Below are 14,345 nucleotides of genomic sequence, written 5' to 3' on the forward strand. Positions count from 1 at the left end.
AATAATTCACAAAGATTGTTTCTTTTCTTGGCTGTCTTATCACATGATTTTTAGGAGGGGAATATTGAGGACAGAGGTCATCCTTTCTCTGTTCAGGCTTGCTGAGGTCACAGTGCTTTATAGCGTGCATTGTGGGATGCCTACATGATGATCTTATCAGGGAGGTTTATTTAAAAATGCACTTTTCTGGGTTCTGGTGTAGAGTTTCAGCATAAGATGCCTTGGCAGAGTGTGGAAATTAGCAATTTAAGCAAGCATCCCAGCTACATTTCAAGGGAATTTCTTTAATTTCTACTTGTAATAAGCTTTTTTTTTGTAATAAAAACCTTTAAAGACAATTTTTAGCTCACTTTATTTCTGTATCCTCCCAATATTACTAATTTTTTTTCCCCTACCTTGGTATAATCATGCCAGTTAGCTTTCAAAATTGTATGTTTGTGTGTATGACTGGTACAGATGCTTTCATATCTGGTGTACCATATTACTGCACATTTTTACCGTAATGAGTGCTTACGATTTTATTAAAACTAATATTGCTCTTCAGGGTATCATAGATCCTCCAGGTGGCTTCACTTTTACTTTGCTATATAATGATAAAGTATCTTAAGGTTCCAAAGTATGCAAGCAACAGAGTCTTTACTCATTTATGGGCATATGGTTACATATGCACAAGGCTGTTCCCAGCTCTTTTTGGTGCTATTTAAGCCTGTTACCAGGAATTGGGATTTATTGAGCAGCCATGTACTTTTACAATGGGAGTCTCAGAAAAAAAGTGAAGGAAGTCCTATAGTCAGTTCAGTGTCTATGCTATGCTATTTACTGATGTTAAAATTTAGTAAAGAAAAGATTTCACTAAGAACATAGTGTCTTCATTGACACAACTGTATGATAGTTTTTTAGGTAGTGACAGATTCTTCTTTTTGAAAAGGAAAATGCTTTATACCCTTTCTGGGTTTAGACATGCCTGTGGTTAGTTCAATGATAATAATAAATATAGTTGAGTGATTTCAGGCCAAAAGTTATTTAATACTTGTAGGGAATTAGGTAGGGACTATATCTGCCCAATGGAGCTATGCTGATTACATTCTTTGCATTACCAGAAGTAAATATTAAACATTTAAATCTAAAAGAGTTTCTATTTTCTCCAAGGTGTCACTATCAATTTGAGTATAGTTCTTTGTATCTGGCTTTTCAAATTTCTTTTATTTTTCAAATAAAAATATTTTAAATATTTATTCCTTAAATAGGAACATATGGTATTGATATTACAAGTTGGCACACAAAAATATTTATGAATATTAGCTAGTGATGGGCTGGATTGTCTAATGAGTCTCATATTTGATAGTGCTTCTTTTTTAGTCAGATTAACAAAAAAGACCGTTGTTATATATTGATTAGGATATTCAGCAATTCAGCTTTTCGGAGAAGTGGTAGAATTAGTTTTGTTTAAATATCCCAAGAGCTATTTGCTCTTTGGAATGATGGAAACCAGGCCAGAATTAATGTGCAGAGAGGGTATGCCAACACACACACAGAGACAACACACTGTACATTCACATTGATTTGGTCACAGACTTAAGAATTGATATTTTTTTTAATGTTATGTAATTGTAATGGAAAGACAAACTGTAGAAATGCACAGAATCTTCTCTTTAACAAAAGGTCTGTGTATAATCTGGTAGCCTTACTCCTCTGCCCAAAATTTAAAGGAATTTTACAGAAGGAAGTATGGCTAGTAAGTTAAATCAGAAGCTGTGCTGTGATGCCCATGCATATGAGCAAGAGCAAGTCCTCTGCCAACCCTGCCAGTCCTTATATCTACAGGAGTGCACATTCTAATATAAAATGATGGGCTCTGGATAAGGAGTGGCAGATCTGTCCTTCACATAGAACTTCTGATTGAGGTGGGAGGGCAATAGTCTGATTCTGCACTGACTTCCAAAATGTGGACAAATGCAATTATAGCATAAAGTAACACTTGTCATCTCCCTAATGATATGCTCTGTTCCTCTGTGACATGACTATGAATTGGTATAGCAGTAAACCACACTGTAAGCCCTCCTTGCCAGTTTACATTGTTGCTTTTTATTTAGTTGGGAGTTAAAACCATTGGCAAACAGAGATTCCTTTTTAAGCTTTGTCATTAAATTTATTTAAGTGAAATGAGAGCTTTAGTAGATTAGCCTGAGTCCCTCTACTCTGTCCTCCTCAGCAGCTTTAAAATGCCCTGTCTTAATGGAAATGTTAATCTGCTTCTTAACTCTAGAGTCAGATACGCGTGAATATGATACTCCCACCAAACTCTCAGACTGTTGACTAAACCTCCCTTCGTCATTCTTTTCTTCTGACAAGGATGTCTTTCTTGTAGAATTAATTAAAATAAGTTGATTTTGGTTGAAGAAACCTGTTTTAGTCTTTCTGATAACATACCTTTGGCAACACTACCAGTTATGCCTGATTTAAATTAAACCACTCATGTTGAATAGTATCCTTATTAGTAGATAGATTCATCTTTGGTTTCTCTTCCCCTTTCCCTCCCTCTCTCCCTCTGTGTGCATGTGTGCATGCGTGCATGTGTGCATCAACTTCAGAAATCTCTGGGCCTACATGAATTTTAACTATTCAATTAATAATACAGTATTCTAGACACAAATAAATGGGCAGTTCATTTGGAGATGAGATGGCAGGCTTCTCATCTTCAAATGAAATTTTACTGCTGTTGGCTGAATTTATAAGTGCCCCTCACAACAATTTATATACAGCAGTATTATATAGTATAGGGCACATTGCTTACCTATTCAAAAAATAAAAGCCAAGAAAGAAAATATGACCCATATTTTTTGACTTAGTATTGGTTAATATCACTGTTTTGCAATATGTTTAATTATATTTAAATTTGGTTCATATCTTGAATTGGATGCCATATTTTGAACAAAGACCTTCTTGCCAACTGTAAGAAAACCTTGTTCTTAATTTTGCACCATATAAATTTTGCATTCAAAAAAAAGTTATATAAAATGCTATTACCCTGAATTCATTTTAAGATAGAGACTTGCCTGATCACCTTCCAGTTGATTGGAAATTAATCCTTATCATCAGGCTTATAGTTTCTCTATTGTAAAAGTAAACTTGTAGGGGCTGGACTATAGGCACTTGCTTGAAAAGCATGGCAGCCTGGATTCACTTTACCCAGTGCACAAGGAAAGCTGCCTCAGCGTGGTACATGCTTTCGTAATTCCCATGCCCTACAATAATGGGAGCAGAACCTGAAGCCTGCAGGCCACACTGTTTGTGACAGCAGGAGATCCTGTCACACAGATAGTAAAACACAGACATCCAGAGATTGTCCTCTGACTCCTACACATGTGCCATGGCACAAACGAGCCCATACATACAGACATAGACACAGCACATACGCACAAATGAATAATGTTTAAAAGTCAACATTTGTGCACAATTTTGTTCTTGAGCTAAGCATGCACTGTACTTGGTAACCCATGGCAACCAACCCATAAGTGCAGGTATTCCTCCAGGATTCTGTGTCGATGATCCAAGGCAAGAAGCTGTAGATAGGAAAATGTCCAAGGAGCTATGGGAACACACTCCTGTGCCTGGCTGCATATCCTGACCACAGCACACTGGGGCAAACAGTGAAGGTACCATCTCTCTATTAAACTTGGAAAGTAAAATTTTTTTTCACTTAATTTCTTAATAGTAAAATGCCTTAATCCCTTAGGGAATTTGTACATCCATGTGAAGTTTGTTACTGGAAATGAAGATATCAGAATCAAAGTATGGATTCAGTAATAGGCCCCTTGGAGGGCTAATTATTAACTTCTTACTAGGTTGTGTTTATTGGCTGAGTCTCTAAAAAGCAGTATACTCATAACTTATCTCTTCACTGGATGGTGAGCCAGGAGTCAGAATCTGCTGTGGAATGTCTGTACATCTCACCTTTCTAGCCTGTGCAGGACTGGCATATGAAAGGACATCAGAACTGTTTTGGCACTAGCCTGACTTTTCTTCTCTGTGGGTTGACTATTACTTCCACACATTACTTTCTCACTATTTTGTTTCTAATTGCTGAGTTAGTCGTTGGTACTGAATATGACAACATACGAGGGAAGCCAGCTGTAGTAATGTAGGCTGCAGATCAGAGGACATAATGTGGACAGCATTACCCTTAGACAGCATAAGAATGCAAGATTATTTGAGCCAATGGACTACCCAAACACTGGCATAATAGGTTTGCTGTGGATCTGAGGATTTCTTTAAAAAAAAAAAAAAGAAAATTCAAATCTATCCTTTTCCCCCCTTGGTGTTCATAAAGACGTTTATTAGGTTAAAAAAAATGGGAGATATAAATTTAGATTTTTTTCCCCCAATGGAATTTTATGTCAATAATCTGCTTTTAAAATAACAATCGTGGCTTTATGTTTATTTTGCAGTAACAGATTACCTTCTAGGTATAATCTGAAATATTTATGTAGTTTAAATATTTACAGATTGGATAATTGCTTTTCATTATTACATTCCTGGGTACTACTAAATATCCCCAAAGTGCAGTGTTCCAGGCATCCTTAGATCACATTGTCAATACTAGTGACCATGACAAAGAGTCTTCCACTTGTTGCATCCGAACAGGCAGTGTCATTAGCCCACATGATGTGTGCCACTTCCGGAAGGTCCCAGGAAACTTCCTGTAACCGGGAGAAAGGCATCCTGTCACACCTGTCATCCAGGCCCTGAAGCTGCTGTCCTTTCTCACTTATTGAGTAAAGCATTTAATTTCCTTTGTGCCAGATGCATCTGGTGAACACAATAGACAGTGCCCTTACCCTTTAGAAACCTGCAGTCTAATGTGAAAGGCAGCGTTTGGTAAGAAAGGACAGATTATCAGTGAGATTCCAGGCTGTGAGAAGTGCTGCATCAAAGGAAATAGCGAGATATAAAGAGGGGTAGTAATAAACAGAGGCCTCACTTGACTTCAAGAACAAGGAAGCCCTCCCTTGACAGAGATGCCTGGGTCTGAGATTGAGTGTATGCATGTTGGGCATGCGTCCAGATTGGGAATAAATGCTTAGGAGGCCAAATCAGGTGAATGACAGAGTGATATGAAATAAGGCTGAGAGTAAGGAAGGGTCCAGATCATGAAGGACTTGTAAACAGCCACTAACCAGGATGACTTGCAACAGCTACTTTAAGTTCCTAAGTAAAGTATAAGCCTTGTCTCTTTCTTGCCCCTTCCCCATGAAAGTGGGGCAAATAAACACTTTCCTTCAGCCTCATTTCATTCTGCAGTGTCTTCATATACTGTTTAAGGTGGCTCCCTTTGTTGGCTGAATTTGATTTCCTTTTGAATTTGGCTAGTTAGAACCATGAAGTGAAAAGAGCACAGTCTAGGAAGACTGGAAAAAATATCAACTGAGTGATATTTCAAAATCCTAGGTTAATTTATGTTTGAGAGCTTTGAAAACTGACTAGTGATTTAATAGGACCAGGAGAACTTCAGAGATATCATTGAGAAATTCTGAATCCAATTATTCTATTCCAAAAGAGATTAGAATTCCTAGAAAAAGCTAAATGTAGGCATTAATTGCAAGCATTTTCTTTATATTAATTGGTAACCAAAGGGCCTTTGTGTATATCCCTAAGGAGAATGAAGTATATTTTCTATTTCATAATGCCGCCTTATTCATACACAAATTATGGTGTGAACTAAGGTAGCACTCTGCATGTAGTAGAACTATTACCATTAGAATAGAGCCCAGGATGCATAAAATACTCATGTTCACTGAGTTAAAGCAAACCTGCCATTCCAAGTCCATTAACTGTAGTAGAATTGAGTGAATTTTCTTCCAGGGACTAACACTATAATTACTTAGATTAAAGTGGGCCTTTAGGGGTCTGCACGCTCAGAAAGCAGGCTTCCTAAGTGAGCTCTTGTTTAGCTACCCCTTGTTCTGGTAAACCAGACTAGGGCTGGAGCTATGGTTCCTGCAGTGGTGATCCCTGCATGTTTACAAGTTGGGAGAGATGTAAGATGACACTGGGCATTCCTTTGTTCTTATCATCGTTTTCATTGGCTTTATGCTTGGTGTAGTACTAAAGCTTTCCAGATTTCTGAACAGTAAAGCTTTCAGCAGCATAAATTCGGCCTTGCAGAACTATGGTCTCCGTAACTGGTATTTCTCACAGTTATTTAACTGATTTCAGATTGGTTATTGGTAAACTCAGTGGCCAACTGAGTAGTTATTAATAAAATCAGTTTTTATCAGTGTCTCAAGTGGCCACATGGCTCTCCACATGATGTATAGTCTGAAGATTCATTACCTGAAATGCTTGGGACCAGAAGTGTTTGAGACTTGAGACCCTTTTTGAGATTTTTTTTAATGTTTTTTTTTTTAATTTTTATTTATTTATTTATTTGAGAGCGACAGACACAGAGAGAAAGACCGATAGAGGGAGAGAGAGAATGGGCGCGCCAGGTCTTCCAGCCTCTGCGAACGAACTCCAGATGCGTGCGCCCCTTGTGCATCTGGCTAACATGGGTCCTGGGGAATCGAGCCTCGAACCGGGGTCCTTAGTCTTCACAGGCAGGTGCTTAACCACTAAGCCATCTCTCCAGCCCCTTTTTGAGATTTTTGAAATATGTGCCTACAAATTATGAGTTACTTTATAGGCAAAATTCACATCTAAATGTAAAATTCATTTATACTTCATATACACGTTGCATAGTCTGAAAGTGTTTTCGTAACTATGTGCATGAAGCAGAGTTTCATGGTATGGAATTTTCTGCTGTGCCATCATGTCAGTGCTTGAAAAGTTTTAAAATGTGGAGTGTTTCGGATTTTGATTTTCAGATTTGGGATGCTCAACTTGTGTGGCTGTTTGCGATTAACTTTTAAAATATCTTCATCTGAGACAATCAGAGACCGTGTGCTATGTAGAAGGAGCACAGGCTTTGGAATGAAGCAGATCCCAGCCCTGGCAATCAGTACATGTGACTTGGGGGAGGTAGCTCAGCTGTCTGCTCCTCGGTGTTTTCTTTACTTGTGAAGTGGCCACTGCAACTCCCAGGGTCATTCTGAGGATGTCTGGGAGATGGAAACTGGAAAATATCAACATTATGGCTGGTTCTCAGAGGCCTCATAATGTGGTATCCTGTCCTCTCTATTCTAGCATCTGAGAACCTGTTATAGTAGGTGACTTATTTATGAAATATGGCACCAGTCAGCATATAAAGCAAACCTGTAGCTTTCCAAATGAGAATTGACCCAGACCCCTGGTAGGAAGTATGGGTGGAAATGCCACTGGAGAGATAACCTTAACCTCTGTAGACGGACTTATCCTACAAAATTCCCTCCCTGTTCTACCTCAAACTGTGCTGAAAAGTGACGTAAAAATGAGAGAAAAGAAAGATGTTCAGAAAAGTATAGGTCACTAGATAAATTGGTTTATCTTACTCAATAGCCAGAGAGTGACTCTAGAGAAATCTCCTTGTTTAGTTTTGTGCTTGCTTCCCTGTGTCCTTTATGCCCCACTCTGCCCACCTGCAAGAATAGGCCAGCAGGGAACACCGCCTTCAACTCCAGGCAGCAGAGCCCAGAGCAGCCATAGGAAACCACATGCCCTCGGGCTCACCCTGTCAGCACTGGCACTTTTCTCTCTCACTTGAGTTCTGTGTTTTGCTAAACACTTGCCTCTTTTCCTGAGAGTTGACAACAGGAATGTCCACCAACTCCACAGGGAGTTCACAGCCTGATCTCAGGCACATCTGTACTTCATTCCCGTGGGGGAAGTGGGGTCATGGTCACAGGTCATGACAGTATATTCCAGATAGAAGGCTGTGCTGGGACATACTGAAGGTTAATCTGAGCAAGGTGATACTCTAATGTGTTGTTTCCCTACAAAGCTTCTTCCACGTAATTTCTATGTGAAAAAAATATCCCCAAACATGTTTGTGCAGGTTGACTTATTATTAATGAATCAATGAATCAATGAAATAATTGATAAAATGTTAGTTTCAAAAGAAAGCCATTTCTTTAGAGAAACAAGTAGAATGATTTGTAAAATCTAAAGGAAATTATTTTAATAAAAGATTTGAAGAAAAGCTTGTTATATTAGTCATGAGAAAATCAAATATAAAGAATACAGATTTTCTTTTAAATCTCTATGTTTTGGTTTTTGTAGTGCTGGGGAGTGAACTCAAATCCTCTTGAATGTTAAACAATCTACCCTTAACCATACATCTAGCATGACTATTTTTAAATGAAGGCTTTCATAATGGCCTAACCCTTGTAAGACTGGATGGAGACATTAGCACATTAAATTTAAGGTTTATTTGTATCACAGGTAATTTTTTTTTTTTGGCTTTTCTGATTTAACTGTCTTTATATTATACAACCAAATGCCATTCAGCATACCTATTGATAGGACCAGCTGTATATTTTTTAATGATCCAGTGCCTGATGAAAATGAGGATCTCCTTGTTAAACAATTGCTAATTTGAGGGCGGTGCTAGCAGAGTATTGAACTTGTAAGGATCAACTGCTCCTGAACCTGGTGTGTCTTCCATAAAGATCTGGAAGAGAGAGAGGAGAGTGGACAAACTGCTAATAAGAGAAGAGCTATTGCTTATGAGATTTTTGTTTTTCCAAGGTGAGCTCTTGCTCTAGCCCAGGCTGACTTAGAATTCACTTTGTAGTCTCAGGGTGGCCACAAGCTCTCAGTGATTTCCTACCTCTGCCTCCTGAGTGCTGGGATTAAAGATGTGCTCCACCATGCCTAACGCTTATGAGATTTTTTAATTGAGCTTAAATCCGTTCTCTTTCCTTTCCTTCCCTGTGAAATACTTCAGAACATACCTAACCTAACCCTTTAAAAATATTTACTTGAGGGGCCAGAGAGAAGACTCAGTAGTTAAAGGCACTTGACTGATGGCCTGGATTCCATTCCCCAGTACCTGTGTAAATCCAGATGCACAAAGTGGCACGTGCATCTGGAGTTCACTTGCAGCAGCATGAGGCACTGGCATGGCCATATACATACATTTCTGTTTATATTTTCCTTCCTTCCTTCCTTCCTTCCTTCCTTCCTTCCTTCCTTCCTTCCTTCCTTCCTTCCTTCCTTCTTTCCTTCTTTCTTTCTTTCTTTTCCCTCCCTCTCTCCCCTCATAAATAAAATATTTAAAATATTTACTGGAATATCAAAAACTGATAACACCTCCATCATCTCTTTTCTGATACTCTTTCTTGATATAGTTTCTAACTCCTCCCCAACCTCTGGATGCCCTCTTGCATTCTGCTAGCTGATGATGATTGGGGCCCACCACTATTGTATACAGAGTCTACATTCTAAAGGCGGTGGGGGGTGCATAGCTGGGGAACTCCACATGAAATTATCATGTTAGAATTTTAGCTTAAAATACCATGCTTTTATTCTGAACTAACAAAGAAAACCACTGTTTTAAGTTTTAAAAACCCATTTGTGATCAAATGTTTCAAATATATGGAGAACTATGTAAAATATTATCATAACTCCTATACACATCTTTGAAGATTTTATAGTTTATTCTCATTTATCTTTCTGTCCTTCCTCCCAACACCATTAACTTTTTTTCCGTTATTGGTTACCTACCAGATTTGAATTTGAATTTGTAGAGCTATTTTTTTGACCTGAAGGCTTTAGTTTTGCTCGCGTCCTTGTAGATTCTGTAGTTGTAGTAGAAATTTCTCTCCAGAAGTTCCAAAACCAATTCTTTGACATAATTTTTAAGTTTATTAAAATTCTGTGCAATGAACCTTGAAAGTTTTATGGCAAGTGAAAGAAACCAGACAGAAAAGGTTACATGTTGAATGATCCCATTTATATGAAACATCTACAAATGGGTAAATCTGCTGAGATAAAAAGATTAGTGATGGCAGGGACTTGGAGAAGGTGAAAATGTGGGATGTCTGCTTAATGGGCTCAGAGTTTGTTTTGGAGTGATGAAATGGTCCAGAATTACATGTGGTGCTTATGCAACATTTTGAATATATTAAATGTCACTAAGCCATCTACTTTAAAATAGTTTATTTCATGTTATATGAATCATCTCAATCAAAATAAATATTGTGAGCCAGGCATGGTGGCACATGCCTTTAATCCCAGCACTTGGGAGGCAGAGGTAGGAGGATCACCATGAGTTCGAGGATACCCTGAGACTCCATAATGAATTCCAGGTCAGCCTGAGCTACAGTGAGACCCTACCTTGAAAAGCCAAAATAAATAAATAAATAAATATTGTGAAATGGAATTTAAGGTTTTCTATATAGTGAAGGTCAGGAGTATTAATACTTTCACAGTAATTATATTGTGAACATTTGTTGCTATATATCCACTGAAATACTACCTGTTTTGAATGGTATGGTAATCATTACAATTAAGTTGTATATGAAAAATAACTTGAGTTTTCATGTAATATTTGACCCTGTGATTTCAGTGTGCTCATAAAATCTAAACTTCTATACTTTTAAATGGTATTTTGGGCACTATTATGTCTTCCCTTGCCATTCCCCTAAACTTCTCACTAACTGGAGTAAGACTGCTTTCCAAAATGGCAAATCAATGTGGTTAGGTCAAACCCAGGGATTTTTTTTTTTTTTTTTTTTTAGGGAGAAACCAAAGAATAATTATTTTATCATTTTGTACAAATTGTTCTGTTTTTTAGTCTTTTATCATTCATTTTGAAATGGAATATATCATTCTTAGCATATAATGGTGCTTTACACATTGTTAAGAAGACAAGCCAAAGGGAATCTTTTCTTCTATTTCCATGTTTTTATTTTAATACAGTCAGTGCCTACCAGAAAAGCACATTGTGTAAAATTTGAAATTTTGAAGAATTTGAATGATTCTCTAGGAAGAAATGTATTTTCAATCAGAACAGTTCAAGCCATTCTAATAGAAAGTAATAGAAACCTCTGTTCACAATGGATTTTACAAGGACTTTAGCTCATGTATCCAGAGTGATGTTTTGATGTCATCAGCAAGCACATACAGTTAGCCTTTTCTTGTGTGAGCCCAGCTCTTTGCAACCTGGATTTCATCCCAATACCCTTTCTTCACAGTCCTAGGAAACTGCCCCTGGGCAGTCATGCTGCTGGCTTCCTGATGCACACTGGACTTCTAAAATCCTACATGAGTAGCATGGCATTGCTTCCAGAAGCTCCCAGCAAGACTTTGTGTCACTTGTCCATGTTGACTTACTACCCATTGCTTAACAGGCCGTTAGATGGCGCAAGCCTGGTGTCCCCATGACCCCACTGTGAGCCATCACACACAGAAGCCACTGCAGGCTCCATAATCCTCTCATTAAATGGTCTTAACTCTTCTCAAATGTCTTCCATAAAACACTCACTCCAGGTGTAGATGATTCTTCAGAAAAATTTATTGCATCACTTTTAGGTTGTGCCACTGTAGTGTAACATGTCTTTCAAATGTGCTGTTGAGATGTGTTATTTGCAGCCCATTTTCAAAAGTGAGGAATATTAAAGAGGAGGAGAAACCAGCTTGCGCCTTCAATGGGGCTTGTATTTCATAGGTGAATGTCTCTTACTTGACAGGAGAGCAAAATCTAGTTTGTTTATGCATTTTTCCTATGGATTTCACATGCTACATGTGCTTTTTTTAAATAAGTAAATCCTCCTTTTATAGTTGGTACACAGTTGGGCTTCAGCACTTATGGTGTTGTTTTGTTCCATTCTTTTAATGCTCTTTGCTATGTAGAAATTCAGCATTAATTACATGTTGCAGGCTTTTCCCTGACTTTAAACCATGAATTTTGTTTGAATATGTTACAAAATCCCAAACTGTGAAAAAGTTATTTTTTAAAAAAATTACTTCAGCCCATATTTCCTATCTCCAGACTTAATTTAATCACAGTTCTTAAGGAAACGAACCCAGGCAGTCTTAATTGAGTGCCTGGGTGCCTGCAAAATTCTTTTCCTCTGTCAGATACGAAAATTGAAATTTGTTGAGCTTTGAGTTTTCACCGCAAAGCCTCTGAACCACAGTTGAGTCAATAATCCATCCCACATCCTTTTTTCTGCCCTGATTCCACTTCAAGAACTTCCTTTAGGCTTTGCTGTCATGCAGTGGTCACAGCCTTGTGGCCCATGGATCCAGTCTTGCCTGAAAATGTATTTTGTTTTGCTTGGACAAGCAAGATGCTAGAATTAGTTGCCAGCATTTAAAAAGTGGGACAGTTAATGGGAGAACCCATCTCTGGCTTGTCTTAGAATACCCAAAAGATATGAATACTATTAGGTATAAAATCACCATTGGCAAACATTCTGCCTTTCCTTGCCACTGCTGTACAGTTATCTTTGGGGCCCTTGCAGACTTTTGAGTCTCCAGCTCCCATGGAGTACATTAGTGCTAACTGGCACCATCCTGTTCTCTTTACACACACAGCATGCTGTTTTCACAGGTTCTGAACATTTTTGCAGCAAGAACTAAGTATGATTGTTCCATCTGATGAGGCTACAGCTATAAGACTGCTACTCTACAGCTTTTGAAAGATTCTTCCTCTCCTGATATCCTCAGACACGATGTGGGTCAGAAGAATAAAATATGCATCGAATAGTGCAGTTTGGAAAAAGGAGTAATACCTGTTGAATTCAAGTTTGCATTGCTGGTAGAAATCACCCAACCAAGAGCAGCTTGTGGTGGGGGGGAGAGGTTTATTTTGGCTTACAAGCTCGAGGGGGAAGCTCCATGATATCAGGGAAAATGATGGCATGAGCAGAGGGTGGACATCACCCCTGGCCAACATAAGGTGGACAATGGCAACAGGAGAGTGTGCCAAACATTGGCATGGGGAAACTGGGTATAACACCCATAAGCCCGCCCCCAACAATATGCTGCCTCCAGGAGGTGTTAGTTTCCAAATCTCCATCAGCTGGGATCTAGCATTCAGAACCCCTAAGTTTATAGGGGACACCTGAATCAAACCACCACAATACCCAATATGAAAGTGTAAAGTTCTAATCTGTTAACCTATTTCCCTACAAAGGGGGTGGGGACATGTGTTCCATGAGTATCAACTAATTCTGTCCAGTTCTCACAGTGTGAGAACTGACCTAACTCCAAGACCTTTTCCATCCTCAGCATATAAATTCGCTTTATAACTTGACCTTTCCATTTCTACTCAGGTAGATCACCCATAATTCCCCAGGATACCATCTGCCCCACTTTCCAACACCAGAGTGCTTCCCAGGGCTAAGTATCCCAATGTTCGTAACAACACAGAGTAGACATAAGAGTTGAAGTAATAATCTCTTGGTGGCTTGGTTTGTCTAGCCTGATTTAGATGTCCATCATGCTGAGTCTCATCATTGGGCAAACACGTCTGTTGGAATACACCTGTTTTCTCAGTAATTACTTGGTTGGGTATTATAACATTTTAATAATCAATAATATTTTACAGATTGGCAAATATCAAGTGTTTATGAGGAGGGCTGGAGAGATTGCTTAATGGTTGAGACACTTGCCTGCAAACCTACAAACCCAGGTTTGACTCTCCAGAACCCACATAAGCCAGATGCACAAGGTGACACATTTATGCAAAGCCACACATGTGTACATGGTGGTGCATGCGTCTGTTCAATTTCAGTGGTTAGATTCCCTGGCACACCAATTATTTCTCTCTCTTTCTCTTCCTCTTGCTCTCTTACTCTTTCTCTCCTGAGCTCTGTCTTTAAAAAAAAAACTGTTTATGAGTTCTGCCAAGCACATAACAGATAATTGATAGTTTGCTCAACTATGTAACCTAGATTGTTTTTAAAGTTGAAGTCATTTCACCATGGCATCCCATCACACTCCAAATTTCTGATATGTCATTGCCACTTTGGACGTTAGTTGAGCACCGTGGCTAGCATGCCTAGTGTAATGTAATTTACAGAAGCTGTTGGTCATCCAGTGTTTTTGTTAAGAGAGCATGCTCATCAGTGGGTGGAGCCCATGTGTACAGGAAGTTTAATTTTTTGACCAGTATTTCCTAGAGCACTAGAATAATTGAATACTTATTCAATAAATATTTGTGAAATGAATAAATTATTAAGGTTAACTTAAAACACACCACCATGCATATTGTAAAGATATATGGGGCTCTTTTTGCAGTAGGATTTTGCAGGTTTTAATCAAATTGCTGGCATTTACTAGCATCAAAAATTGGGGGTTCATTTGAACTAGAGATTTATAGACTTAGTTGGATGGGCATTCTAGAGTTTCTATCTTCCAGAATTATGTCTCAGAAACCAGAAGTTAGATGAGCAATCGTTTTTTACTATATTACCAAGGCA

The 14,345-nt window shown here is 38.5% G+C and overlaps 1 protein-coding gene across 1 annotated transcript in view; it reads left to right on the top strand.

Moving 5' to 3' along the window:
• The window catches only part of Stk39 (serine/threonine kinase 39), a 303,688-nt gene that overhangs the window by 255,850 nt on the left and 33,493 nt on the right, over positions 1-14,345 (top strand). The window lies entirely within an intron of this gene.

This window comes from Jaculus jaculus, chromosome 4 (assembly GCF_020740685.1).
Source record: "Jaculus jaculus isolate mJacJac1 chromosome 4, mJacJac1.mat.Y.cur, whole genome shotgun sequence".
Classification (NCBI taxonomy): domain Eukaryota; kingdom Metazoa; phylum Chordata; class Mammalia; order Rodentia; family Dipodidae; genus Jaculus; species Jaculus jaculus.